The 14,977-nt window shown below is 43.0% G+C and overlaps 1 pseudogene; it reads left to right on the top strand.

The window, feature by feature from the left end:
• LOC139477786 (uncharacterized) overlaps positions 1 to 12,938 on the top strand; it is a 31,034-nt pseudogene extending 18,096 nt beyond the window's left edge.
• The last annotated feature ends 2,039 nt before the right edge of the window (positions 12,939 to 14,977 follow it).

Below are 14,977 nucleotides of genomic sequence, written 5' to 3' on the forward strand. Positions count from 1 at the left end.
CTACACCTTTGTGACTCTATCCCCATACATCTTGAAAACAGCCTCCACTACACCTTTGTGACTCTATCCCCATACATCTTGAAAACAGCTTCCACTACACCTTGGTCACTCTATCCCCATACACCCTGAAAACAGCTTCCACTTTACCTTGGTCACTCTATCCCCTACACTCTGAAAACAGCCTCCACTACACATTTGTGACTCTATCCCCATACATCTTGAAAACAGCCTCCACTACACCTTTGTGACTCTATCCCCATACATCTTGAAAACAGCTTCCACTACACCTTGGTCACTCTATCCCTGACACCCTGAAAACAGGTTCCACTATTCCTTGACCACTCTATCGCCGACACCCTGAAAACAGTCTCCACTATACCTTGGTCACTCTATCCCCTACACTCTGAAAACAGCCTCCACTACACATTTGTGACTCTATCCCCATACATCTTGAAAACAGCCTCCACTACACCTTTGTGACTCTATCCCCTACACCCTGAAAACAGCTTCCACTACACCTTGGTTACTCTATCCCCATACATCTTGAAAACAGCTTCCACTACACCTTGGTCACTCTATCCCTGACACCCTGAAAACAGCTTCCACTTTACCTTGGTCACTCTATCTCCTGCACTCTGACAACAGCCTTCACTACACCTTTGTGACTCTATCCCCATACATCTTGAAAACAGCCTCCACTACACCTCTGTGACTCTATCCCCATACATCTTGAAAACAGCTTCCACTACACCTTGGTCACTCTATCCCTGACACCCTGAAAACAGCTTCCACTATACCTTGGTCACTCTATCGCCGACACTCTGAAAACAGTCTCCACTATCCCTTGGTCACTCTCTCCCCTTCAGTCTGAAAACAGTCTCCACTATCCCTTGGTCACTCTATCCCCTACACTCTGAAAACAGCCTCCACTAAACCTTTGTGACTCTATCCCCATACACCCTGAAACAGCTTCCACTACACCTTGGTCACTCTATCTTCTACACCCTGAAAACAGCTTCCACTACACATTTGTGACTCTATGCGCATACATCTTGAAAACAGCCTCCACTACACCTCTGTGACGCTATCCCCATACATCTTGAAAACAGCTTCCACTACACCTTGGTCACTCTATCCCTGACACCTTGAAAACAGCTTCCACTATACCTTGGTCACTCTATCCCCTACACTCTGAAAACAGCCTTCACTACACCTTTGTGACTCTATCCCCATACATTTTGAAAACAGCTTCCACTACACCCTTGTCACTCTATCCCTGACACCCTGAAAACAGCTTCCACTATACCTTGGTCACTCTATCGCCGACACCCTGAAAACAGTCTCCACTATCCCTTGGTCACTCTATCCCCTACACTCTGAAAACAGCCTCCACTAAACCTTTGTGACTCTATCCCCATACATCTTGAAAACAGCTTCCACTACACCTTGGTCACTCTATCTTCTACACCCTGAAAACAGCTTCCACTACACCTTTGTGACTGTATGCCCATACATCCTGAAAACAGCTTCCACTACACCTTGGTTACTCTATCCCCTACATCCTGAAAACAGCCTCCACTACACCTTTGTGACTCTATCCCCTACACCCTGAAAACAGCTTCCACTACACCTTGGTTACTCTATCCCCATACATCTTGAAAACAGCTTCCACTACACCTTGGTCACTCTATCCCTGATACCCTGAAAACAGCTTCCACTTTACCTTGGTCACTCTATCCCCTACACTCTGAAAACAGCCTTCACTACACCTTTGTGACTCTATCCCCATACATTTTGAAAACAGCTTCCACTACACCCTTGTCACTCTATCCCTGACACCCTGAAAACAGCTTCCACTATACCTTGGTCACTCTATCGCCGACACCCTGAAAACAGTCTCCACTATCCCTTGGTCACTCTATCCCCTACACTCTGAAAACAGCCTCCACTAAACCTTTGTGACTCTATCCCCATACATCTTGAAAACAGCTTCCACTACACCTTGGTCACTCTATCTTCTACACCCTGAAAACAGCTTCCACTACACCTTTGTGACTGTATGCCCATACATCCTGAAAACAGCTTCCACTACACCTTGGTTACTCTATCCCCTACATCCTGAAAACAGCCTCCACTACACCTTTGTGACTCTATCCCCTACACCCTGAAAACAGCTTCCACTACACCTTGGTTACTCTATCCCCATACATCTTGAAAACAGCTTCCACTACACCTTGGTCACTCTATCCCTGATACCCTGAAAACAGCTTCCACTTTACCTTGGTCACTCTATCCCCTACACTCTGAAAACAGCCTTCACTACACCTTTGTGACTCTATCCCCATACATCTTGAAAACAGCCTCCACTACACCTCTGTGACTCTATCCCCATACATCTTGAAAACAGCTTCCACTACACCTTGGTCACTCTATCCCTGACACCCTGAAAACAGCTTCCACTATACCTTGGTCACTCTATCGCCGACACCCTGAAAACAGTCTCCACTATCCCTTGGTCACTCTCTCCCCTACAGTCTGAAAACTGTTACCACTATCCCTTGGTCACTCTATCCCCTACACTCTGAAAACAGCCTCCACTAAACCTTTGTGACTCTATCCCCATACACCCTGAAACAGCTTCCACTACACCTTGGTCACTCTATCTTCTACACCCTGAAAACAGCTTCCACTACACTTTTGTGACTCTATGCCCATACATCCTGAAAACAGCCTCCACTACACCTTTGTGACTCTATGCCCATACATCTTGAAAACAGCCTCCACTACACCCTTGTGACTCTATCCCCATACATCTTGAAAACAGCTTCCACTACACCTTGGTCACTCTATCCCTGACACCCTGAAAACAGCTTCCACTATACCTTAGTCACTCTATCGCCGACACCCTGAAAACAGTCTCCACTATCCCTTGGTCCCTCTCTCCCCTACAGTCTGAAAACAGCCTACACTACATACTTTGCGCTCTCTCCGATACACCTTGAACACTGCCTCCACTACACCTTGAACCTAGCCTCCATTAGATCATCTTTACTCTCTCACCGACACCCTGCAAACTACCCCGACTACAACCTGGACTCTCTCTGTTATACCCTAACTACTGCCTCCACTTCGCTTTGGACACTCTCTCCCTTACACCCTTAAAACAGCATTCACTACTCCCTGAACGCTCTCCCCCACACACCCTGAATACTGCCTCCACTACACTTTGAACACTGCCTCCACTACACCTCGAAAACAGCTTCTCTATACCCTTCGCGCTCTCTTCGAGACATCCTGAAAACACCCTCCACTACTCCTTGGACACCCTCTCCCCTGCATCCTGATCATTGCCTCCAATGCACCCTCTTCACTCTATCACCGTTGCCCTGAAACCCCCAGTTAAATTCCTTTATAAGAAAGAGGAATGGAACCAAGATTTATCAATCTACTAAAGACTGTATCTGAGGTGTGTTTACAAAAGTAATTGTGTTTTTATTTTATTATTCGTGCAGGTTTCAGAGAATTCACCGTTCAAGAATGAGAACAATTGTAGCATCAGCTTGATATAAATGTATTTACTCTAATCCTGTGGTGGTACTGAAGGAAACAGCAAGCCCCAGAAATATAAATATTCCGGCTGGAAAATATGAGCGACAGAGAGGGCAGGTCGTGGTCATAGAAAAACGATTCACCCAAGTAAAGTGAGCAAGAATCAATAACACAGTAATTGATTGCGTGAAAACAGTGCACATGCAGACGAGAAGTAAAGTGTCCGCTTGTGTAAGGGAAAGATGGGTGCATGGGACAGAGAGTGGAGACAAAGAGAGAGTAAAGGTGGACACCAGACGTAAAGGGTTGACCAGGGTAAAGAAAAGAAGGATGGAGGACACAGAGGGTGAGGCCCATGAGAGAATGAGGGTCGAGGGCAGAAGTAAAGGGTTCACCATGGTAAAGAAAAGAAGGATGGAGGACACAGAGGGTGAGACCAATGAGAGAATGAGGGTTGAGGGCAGAAGTAAAGGGATGGCAAGGGTAAAGTCAAGAAGGATGGAGGACACAGAGGGTGAGACCAATGAGAGAATGAGGGTTGAGGGCAGAAGTAAAGGGTTGACAAGGGTAAAGAAAAGGATGGAGGGCACAGAGGGTGAGACCAATGAGAGAATGAGGGTTGAGGGCAGAAGTAAAGGGTTGACCAGGGTAAACAAAAGAATGATGGAGGACACAGAAGGTGAAATTAAAGAGAGAATGAGGGTTGAAGGCACAAGTAAAGGGTTGACCCAGAGAAACAGAAGAAGGCAAAATGAGACTGAAAGTGCTGCTAACAGATCAATGTCGTTAGAGTCAAGAAATAAAGGGACTGACATGGCGAAGAAGAGGACAGCGAAAGGCGCGAAAAGACAACAAGTTCGGATCAGAAGTAAAGAGTCCACCAACCTAAAGATAAGGACAGACGAACCAGTAAGTGAATGCAAGAAAAATAAGAAAGCAGGAACTAGAGGCAAGATCGTGACCCGATTAATGAAAGGGACATTAAAGACAGAAAGGAGAAACGAGGAAGTACAAACCAGAAGTAAAGGGTTGACCAAACTAAAGGGGCGAACAAGGAGGGGATATGAGATGAGAGAACAGAAATATATCAGTGATAAACGAAGGAGCTTACGCATCACTGAGAGAAATATGGGACTAAGGCATGAAACAGATGAAGGACTGAATTCACAACAAGAGTCTAAATCTGAAGAAATGTCAACATTAGACAGAAGGGTTGTATTAAGGAAGGATGACACATCTTACCCTCTAAAGAGACCAGGGAAAGTATATTCTGAAAAAGAGGAGACAGAAACAGAATCTAGATGGGACACCGAATGTAAAGGTTACATGAAATCACGAAAGAAGCAAAGGCCATCTGCTGTCAAGGAAAAGCAACACAATGCTAGACGTGAAAAGAGGGGTAAAGGAAAACAAATATTAAATAAAAAGAGGAACGAAAAAATCGGTAAAAGACACAAAGATCCTCCATGCTCTACAGTCTCCAGGAGCACTTTGTTAGCAGTTGGTGATGTTGCGACAGAGGACGTTCAAACAGCGGACACTGTGGAGGAAGAAGAAGGAGAAACAGATGAAGATGATGAGGAAGGCGGGAATGTTACATTGGGGGCAGCAGCTTTTTCAAAAGTCGTGCTTGAGACTGGCCAGCGTCAGAACTCTCACAGTATCCATGATGGTAAGGAATGGGAACCGTGTTACAGATATATTTTCCAGAAGACTCCGGCACTTTTGTAAAGTGCTTTTCTTTATATGAACTTGGCATGTAGCTGCATAGAATGTCTAAATGCTTGGTGGTAATCAGTATAAAGTCCAGTATAATTGTCTTGACTGACGTGTCACCATTACGTTTAATAATACCACTCTAAACATCGTTCTTATTAACCATGTGGGCGCCAAGACAGTTCATCAAATCAGATCATTAGCACGGTTTTGGAGCTTCCAACGAATGCTCTCTTTTAAGAATACTTCTTAATAAATACGCCTTGTTTTCCCACAGCATTAACAACGCTGACCCCTTATTTTGCGACACAAGGCTCATCTACCTGCCAGGAATCCAGCATGGCATTGATGTCTTCACAATCTCATACACAGGAGATGGACACAAACTGGGTACCTGAGCCATCACCATCATCTGGTGCTCCTTCAAGTAAGAAGATTTGCCTTCTTGACTTAGTCACACTAGATGCTGACACTGATGAAGATAAGGTGTCTTCACTTGGAAAACGCAAACAAAACCTCTGTGCTTATGTAATAAAGAGCAGCCAAGTTTACATAAAATGAGGAAAACATTATTTCATCCGGCTTTCAATGCCCCTTATATATATTTCAGGGTAATTCATATTCTCTTAAAAATATTATATTTTCCCGTAATTGCTGTAAAAATTATTTGACCTCAGGATTCACCAAAAAAGGATATATCGTTTATTTAACAGAAATATATACCCCCACCCTCCAACATTGACATCCTAGTCCCGAATATTAAATAGCAACAGCTGGAAGTGAATGGGGTATGACATTGCGTTCAAGGTAATTTCATATATTTAGCGACTTTCATGCATGGTTGCGGCTGCTTGTGCTAGTCCGGTTGATGCCGGTTTTATAGTGCAGTTTAACACGAATACCCCACTCAGATCCTCACCATGCCGTCTTTGTTTAATGCCTTAATGATGAGCGCCAGGCAGGGAAACAACAAGTACCATTTTCTGTCGCCGGGGATCGAACAACCAGAAGGCGGTATTTTGAAATGATAAAAAAAACATTTTTCCCTAACAATCGTAATATCAAGCCGTAAATTGAAACATGTTTGTACATTAATCAAGTAACTTATATGCTAAGTACGTATTTTTATCTATGTTGTAAACTATTTGCCTTCAAGTTGTCATCATACATGAACACATTCAGACGCTTGTTTATAATTCCTGCATGCATTATCTTTTCATCAATGAATACGTTTAACATAATAATTATAAACCTGATAAATAACAATAGTAATAATAAGGCTTCATTTGTGCTTCGTTTCTCCATATATAAGCACTAATATAACATGTTGGAGATTAGAAGGTTTTAAACACTCAAGTTATATAATTAGAACTTCTGATATCTGAATGGTTTGGGCCTTGTTACCTGAAGTTGCCCTTTCACGAGTGTCAAGTTACCAAATAATTATGTACTTTACAGCAATTCAGTATAACGTTCTCCAAGTCCAACAGCACATTGGAGAAATGACGGTGAAGGGCGGCAGGAATCTGACCATCGGAGGGACTCAGAACATTGGTAAATCGCAGCCCTGTCCCAAGGACGAAGAGGAGAAACCGCTTACTACCGTACAGAAGATCAGGAGTGAGTTCCAGTGGATAAAGCAAGATAGATGATTGTTCATGTACAAGCATCATTGTAGTAATTTAGAGTTTTATTTTTGTGGATAAAATAGTCGTCAAGTATTAGACTGTGGATATGATGAAAGGGTCAATACAGTGATGCAAGAGATATATGCAGAAACAGGGACAAGAGACTTACGCTACGTGCATCTTCTGCAATATAATATCTATGCACTATATAGTAAATGTTACTTTTAATTTTTCTTGAAACGTGTTCCATTTCTTCATCACGTACTATTTCCACAATTCTGAGCCATTACAGTCGTCTGAGGCGCCGCGATTCGCTGTGCCCGCCAGAAACCTATGATTGTGGGTTCGAATCCCGGTTCGCCCCGATTATGTTTCTAGTTTTGTCAGCTCCATACCCGTGCTCGTGGGTTTCACCGAAGTGGTAAACGTCTGAGACCTGCATCACTTGGGGCTTTCCTCCCACATTAAGCTGACACGCCTTGATGTTACTCGAATACTGTTAAAAGCGGCGTTAAACCCAACACACTCAGTCACTGAGCCATTAATTTCTCGAACGTAGAAGTTAACATGAAAATGGTAGGAAAAGTAGATAACGGATGTGACTGTGAAACAATATGACCATTAATGGCATGCTGAATTTGTTAACAAGTTTTGTCTTAAGAAAATGTTCTTGTTTCTTTTTTGTTTGTTGTTTTACAAATTTACTTTTCAGTAGCAAAAAAAAAAACTTTCAGATTTGTTAACACAGTTTCTCAGCTCATTTACTAATATATATCACAGTGATCAGTTCTTAGTATTAATAATGTATTATCAAGTGGAGCAAATGAGGAATGTCTTTACACAATAAGGAGAGGTTGTTTGTAAAAATACCACTAGCTCAGTATGTGTGAAAGGAGGATCGGATTTGTACAGTTCAATCGATTGTATTATAATTTTTCAGAACGAACAGAATCAAGGATACAGTCATGGACCCAAGGTATGGTTAAGACTCAGGCACATCAGGAGGTGATGGAGAAGATTGACAGAGGAGCAACATGGGTGACAATAAAGGGAAGACCAGGAGAGGGGAAGTCTACAGTTGCCTATTTGGCCCTCAGAGATCTGCACAGCCAAGGGAGACAAGTATTCCAAGTTGTGTCCCCAGACGAATTCAATGAGGTAACCAGGACTTGTACCAACCCAGTGATTATGATGGATGATATATTTGGTGATCTGGAATTTGACGTTGCAGAGTGGACCAAGTGGAGACCCTCTCTTCGTCCCATTCTTGATTTGCAAAATCCTGACTTGGAGCTAACTTTAAATGGTTCAACTGACGACATCAATCCAGAGCAAAATCGAAAGAAACAATCTTTATTTATTCTTGTGGGACGTGATTATGTACTAAAATCCTCTTTACCAGACCTTGGAAGAGCGAGGGATTATGTTACAAGCAGTAAACATCTAGTCGAACTCTCACCAACCAGAGATCATGAAGAAAAACTGAATATTTTGAAATCAATTTTTCAAATGGAAGGTGTTGACATTGAGAAAAAAGTCATTTTTGAATTAAGCCACATCGCGTGTCCACATGGGTTTCCACATGTCTGTAGACTTTTTGTCACGGCCTTTAAACAGAATGCCAAGATATCAGCAAAGGGGTTTTTCACGAGTCCTCTTGAATTTCTAAACCAAACGTTGCAGAAATTAATAAACAATAAATCAAAGTGTCAACTCCTGAAGGCAATGATCAAAGGAGATGGGAAAGTGTCCCAGTCTGAATTGTATAAAGACAAATACAAGATGTATGACTGTGTATCATCTGCCAATGAACTTGTTGGGTCATATCTGAAGCTGGAAGATGGTACATACATGTTTGACCATCCATCAATCTATGACAGTGTTGCATTTCTTCTGACTGAAAAAGATCCAGTATTTGTCATTGAGAATTGTAGTCTCTCATTCATCAACCAGCGACTTAGGCATGGGACTGTTGAAAACCAAGGTTTGGTTGCAGAAATTCCACTTTTCTGCATTGACAACTTGGTGCAGAGATTTGCCCTGGAGGTTCAGCAGGGCAACTTGGCATATGTAATCTCACACCAAATCTGTTGTGATCCTGATTTCATTGATAAACTGATGAACATACTGAAAGTACAATATCAAATATCTATATATACATTTCTGAGAATCACTGATAGAACAACACGAGAATCTTGTTTTGAGTTGCTGTCAAGCAACAAATCTTCAGCCATGGTGAAATACATACTGGAGAAGGGAAACATTACACTGCATCAGACGGAGATAGATGAGATCTTATTGGGTGTGTGCAAACATGCTGCAGGTTATGTGCTGACATATCTGATACAACATGTAAAACTGGACATCAATGCGACCTACGGAGCACGTGAACAGACCCCGCTGATGATAGCAGCTGAAACTGGACATTGTAACTTTGTACACCAGATACTCCGCCTTCATCCTGATCTGAATGCATCTGACGTAAATGACATAACTGTGCTGCATTACCTGTGTGTATATGGTCTTGTGTCAGCTGTGGAGTATGTGATTGACAAGGGTGTAGATATTGATGTAACAGATGAGATGGGACAAACTTCACTTTCTCTAGCGTGTTGGTCTGGTCACAAGGGCCTAGTCAAACTATTACTGGATAGAGGAGCAGTAGGTTATGTGGATAACTATCGTACGTCTCCTCTATATGCGGCTTGTTTCAGTGGCGAGGAAGAAGTTGTAAAACTGGTGCTGGATAGAGTTGATGTTGATAGTGAATGTAAGGACATGTCTCTGGTTTGGGCATGTCGGAAAGGCACGGAGGGAGTTGTGAAAGCTTTGCTGGAGGTAGGAGCAAATGTTGCTAGTCACGATTTCCATTTTAAGCCTCTGTATGAAGCATGTACAATTGGACATGCGAACATTGTTAAGACTTTACTTGTGGCAGGAGCAGACCTTAGTGGCGATGAAGTATGTGCTGCATGTAAAAGTGGGAATCTGGATGTTGTTGAGATGCTGTTTGATAAAGGGGCCACAGTCAATATGATATCGAAGGATGGAAAACTCCCTTTTCATGCAGCATGTGAAAGTGGAAACCTGGATGTCGTGAGAGTTTTGACGGGAAAAGGAGCAAATGTCGGCATGGTGGCTCCAAATGGAAATACTGCACTACACGCAGCGTGCAAGCGAGGAAGCCAAGAGGTTCTTCTATTTTTACTTGAACAGCTTTATACGTCTCACGAAGAAGACGAAAAAGAAGTTGGTCAATCGGCTGAAGGTTTCAGAAAGCAGAAAGCTGACAATAATTCAGGTATCAAGCCAAGAGACACCCCGGCAGCTGCAGCGAGAGTAAATGTAGAGGATAACACAGGAAACACACCACTTCATGAAGCATCAATCTATGGATCGAAAGAGTGTGTTGAACTGTTACTGAAGGCTGGGGCTGATATACAGGTACAGAATAGAACAGGCGACACACCACTTCATAACGCATCAAAGGTTGAATCTCAAAAGTGTGTTGACGTGTTACTGAAGGCTGGAGCTGATGTAAAAGTACAAAACGAGAAAGGCGACACTCCACTTCATGAAGCATCAGGGTGTGAATCTCAAAAGTGTGTTGAACTGTTACTGAAGGCTGGAGCTGATGTAAAAGTACAAAACAACTCAGGCTACACAGCACTCCATGCAGCATCAATGTTTGGATCGAAAAAGTGTGTTGAACTGTTACTGAAGGCTGGGGCTGATGTAAAAGTACAAAACAACTCAGGCTACACTTCACTTCATGAAGCATCAATCCATGGATCGAAAGAGTGTGTTGAACTGTTACTGAAGGCTGGGGCTGATATACAGGTACAGAATAGATCAGGCGACACACCACTTCATAACGCATCAATGTTTGGATCTCAAAAGTGTGTTGATATATTACTGAAGGCTGGAGCTGATGTGAAAGTACAAAACGAGACAGGCGACACTCCACTTCATAACGCATCAGGGCGTGGAATGAAAGAGCGTTTTGACCTGTTACTGAAGGATGGCGTGAATGTTGGGGATAAGATAAGACGCACGACACTCTATAGAGTATCAATGTATGGATTGAAAGGGTGTGTTGAACTGTTACTGAAGGCTGGGGCTGATATACAGGTACAGAATAGAACAGGCGACACACCACTTCATAACGCATCAAAGGTTGAATCTCAAAAGTGTGTTGACGTGTTACTGAAGGCTGGAGCTGATGTAAAAGTACAAAACGAGAAAGGCGACACTCCACTTCATGAAGCATCCAGGTGTGGATCTCAAAAGTGTGTTGAACTGTTACTGAAGGCTGGAGCTGATGTAAAAGTACAAAACAACTCAGGCTACACAGCACTCCATTTAGCATCAATGTATGGATCGAAAAAGTGTGTTGAACTGTTACTGAAGGCTGGGGCTGATGTAAAAGTACAAAACAACTCAGGCTACACTCCACTTCATGGAGCATCAATCCATGGATCGAAAGAGTGTGTTGAACTGTTACTGAAGGCTGGGGCTGATATACAGGTACAGAATAGATCAGGCGACACACCACTTCATATTGCATCAATGTTTGGATCTCAAAAGTGTGTTGATATATTACTGAAGGCTGGAGCTGATGTGAAAGTACAAAACGAGACAGGCGACACTCCACTTCATAACGCATCAGGACGTGGAATGAAAGAGCGTTTTGACCTGTTACAGAAGGATGGCGTGAATGTTGGGGATAAGATAGGACGCACGACACTCTATAGAGTATCAATGTATGGATTGAAAGGGTGTGTTGAACTGTTACTGAAGGCTGGAGCTGATGTAAAAGTACAAAACGAGAAAGGCGACACTCCACTTCATGAAGCATCCAGGTGTGGATCTCAAAAGTGTGTTGAACTGTTACTGAAGGCTGGGGCTGATGTAAAAGTACAAAACAACTCAGGCTACACAGCACTCCATTTAGCATCAATGTATGGATCGAAAAAGTGTGTTGAACTGTTACTGAAGGCTGGGGCTGATGTAAAAGTACAAAACAACTCAGGCTACACTTCACTTCATGGAGCATCAATCCAAGGATCGAAAGAGTGTGTTGAACTGTTACTGAAGGCTGGGGCTGATATACAGGTACAGAATAGATCAGGCGACACACCACTTCATAACGCATCAATGTTTGGCTCTCAAAAGTGTGTTGACGTGTTACTGAAGGCTGGAGCTGATGTAAAAGTACAAAACGAGAAAGGCGACACTCCACTTCATGAAGCATCCAGGTGTGGATCTCAAAAGTGTGTTGAACTGTTACTGAAGGCTGGTGCTGATGTAAAAGTACAAAACAACTCAGGCTACACTTCACTTCATGGAGCATCAATCCAAGGATCGAAAGAGTGTGTTGAACTGTTACTAAAGGCTGGGGCTGATATACAGGTACAGAATAGATCAGGTGACACACCACTTCATAACGCATCCAGACGTGGATTTCAAAAGTGTGTTGACGTGTTACTGAAGGCTGGAGCTGATGTAAAAGTACAAAACGAGACAGGCGACACTCCACTTCATGAAGCATCAGGGTGTGGATCTCGAAAGTGTGTTGATCTGTTACTGGGGGCTGGGGCTGATGTAAAAGTACAAAACAACTCAGGCTACACGGCACCCCATAGAGCATCAATGTGTGATCGAAAGAGTGTGTTGACCTGTTACTGAAGGCTGGAGCTGATATACAGGTACAGAATAGATCAGGCGACAGACCACTTCATAACGCATGAGGTGTGGATCTCAAAAGTGTGTCGATATGCTACTGGAGGCTGGAACTGATGTAAAAGTACAAAACGAGTCAGGCGACTCTCCACTTCATGAAGCATCAGGGTGTGGATCTCGAAAGTGTGTTGATCTGTTACTGGGGGCTGGGGCTGATGTAAAAGTACAAAACAACTCAGGCTACACGGCACCCCATAGAGCATCAATGTGTGATCGAAAGAGTGTGTTGACCTGTTACTGAAGGCTGGAGCTGATATACAGGTACAGAATAGATCAGGCGACAGACCACTTCATAACGCATGAGGTGTGGATCTCAAAAGTGTGTCGATATGTTACTGAAGGCCGGCGCTGATGTAAAAGTACAAAACGAAACAGGAGACACAGCACTCCATGCAGCATCAATGCATGGATCGAAAGAGTGTGTTGATCTGTTACTGAAGACTGGAGCTGATGTAAAAGTACAGTATAGCACTGGCGACACACCACCCCATAAAACATCAAAATCTGGATCGAGAGAATGTGTTGATCTCTTACTGAAGGCTAGAGCTGATGTCCAATTACAAAACAACACTGGCAACACACCACTTCATGGCGTAGCAATTCTATGAACGAAAGTGTGTGTTGACCTGTTACTGAAGGCTGGAGCTGCTGTGAATGTAGAAAATAACACAGGCGACACATAGCTTTATGGAGGATCAATGCGTGGATCGAAAGAACGGATTGATGTGTTACTGAAGGTTGGAGCTGAAGTGAATGTACATAATACACCAGGCAACACACCACTTTATGGAGGATCAATGCGTCTACGAAAGAGTGTGTTGATCTGTTACTGAAGGCTGGAGCTGGTGTAAACGTAGAGAATAGTACGGTCGACACGCCACCACATGGAGTATCAATGCATGGGTCGTAATTGTTTGTTGATGTGTTATTGAAGCTTTGAGTTGATGTTAACGAAGAGACAGTGCGGACGACACGCTACTGCATGGAGCATCAATGCATGGATCGAAAGAGTGTGTTGATATATTACTGGAGCCTGGAGCTGGTGTGAATGTACAGAATAACACAGGCAACACACCACTTCGTGGCGCATCAATGTCACGATGGAAAGAGTGTCTTGACCTGTTACTGACGGTTGGAGCTGATGTGAATGTTCAGAATAACAACGGAGCCACACTACTTCATGGAGCATCAATGCATGGATCGAAAGAATGTCGATCTGTCACTGAATATCCGAGCTGGTAAAATTACACAACAAACACAAGCGACACACCACTCTGCATTAAAGAGTGGTTACCAAAAATGTGATGATATGGTACTGAGGGCTGGAGCTATTGTGAATGTACAGAATAACAATGGGGCCACACTGCATCTTGGAACATTATGCGTGGGTGTCAAAAGGTTGTGCACTGGTTATATACCTCTTCATGAGCATGGAAGAGCGAATGGAATTGATGTTTTGATATGCTACCAGAGTTCATGTAAATTTAAATAATAACACGAGTCGATAGAGCATCAGTGAGTGGATCGAAATAATGGCTTCACATGTTAGTTATGGCAGGAGCCGATGGAAATGTACAAAATACGACAGGTGACATATTTCTTTCACCCTCATTGAGCTGGGCCGTCATCTGGCTTTGTATACCGCTCAGCGCCTTATTATGACACATCACTTTAACCCTCATTTAGTTGGGCGGTCAACTGGCTTTGTATACCGCTCAGCGCGTTATTGTGACATATCACTTTAACCCTCATGGAGCTGGGATCTCCCTTTAGTTACTGACGATCCCTAGCCCATTTATATATTGTGTTGTTCAGCGACACTTATTGCTCTTATATATATTCTCAACTAGAATCTGTGATATCCTAGTTATTGTACTGTCCTTCGTTGACAGATTTGTATTTAGTCTAAATCTATGTATTATTAATGTACTTCTCGTCACGATATTGCTGAAATGTGACGTTAAATCTTAACTCACTCACTCACTCACTGAGCTTGGCCGTCAACTGGCTTTGTATACTGCCCAGCCCCGCATTGTGATGAAGTCGTGGTTTCAAAAACGTACACATTGTATCAAAAGCGTTACGCTGTTCTTATTTCACACATTGTATAACTCTAGTTGATTCTCTTTCCAACAGTATCTAAAGTCGGCAATTTCAAATGATATATGCACGGAACTAGCCAACGGGGAATATAATGGTATTCTAGGTTTGCTACTTTTCTACATTTGTCGTAATATGAAAATGCCCTAATGTGACAACTGAAGTCAATAAAGTGCCCTTGTCTCACATCTAATTGGCAAGAAATTCATATCATTGAAAGTACATATCCTATCTATAATAGG

Source organism: Haliotis cracherodii, unplaced genomic scaffold (assembly GCF_022045235.1).
Source record: "Haliotis cracherodii isolate W230 unplaced genomic scaffold, xgHalCrac1.p SCAF_36, whole genome shotgun sequence".
Classification (NCBI taxonomy): domain Eukaryota; kingdom Metazoa; phylum Mollusca; class Gastropoda; order Lepetellida; family Haliotidae; genus Haliotis; species Haliotis cracherodii.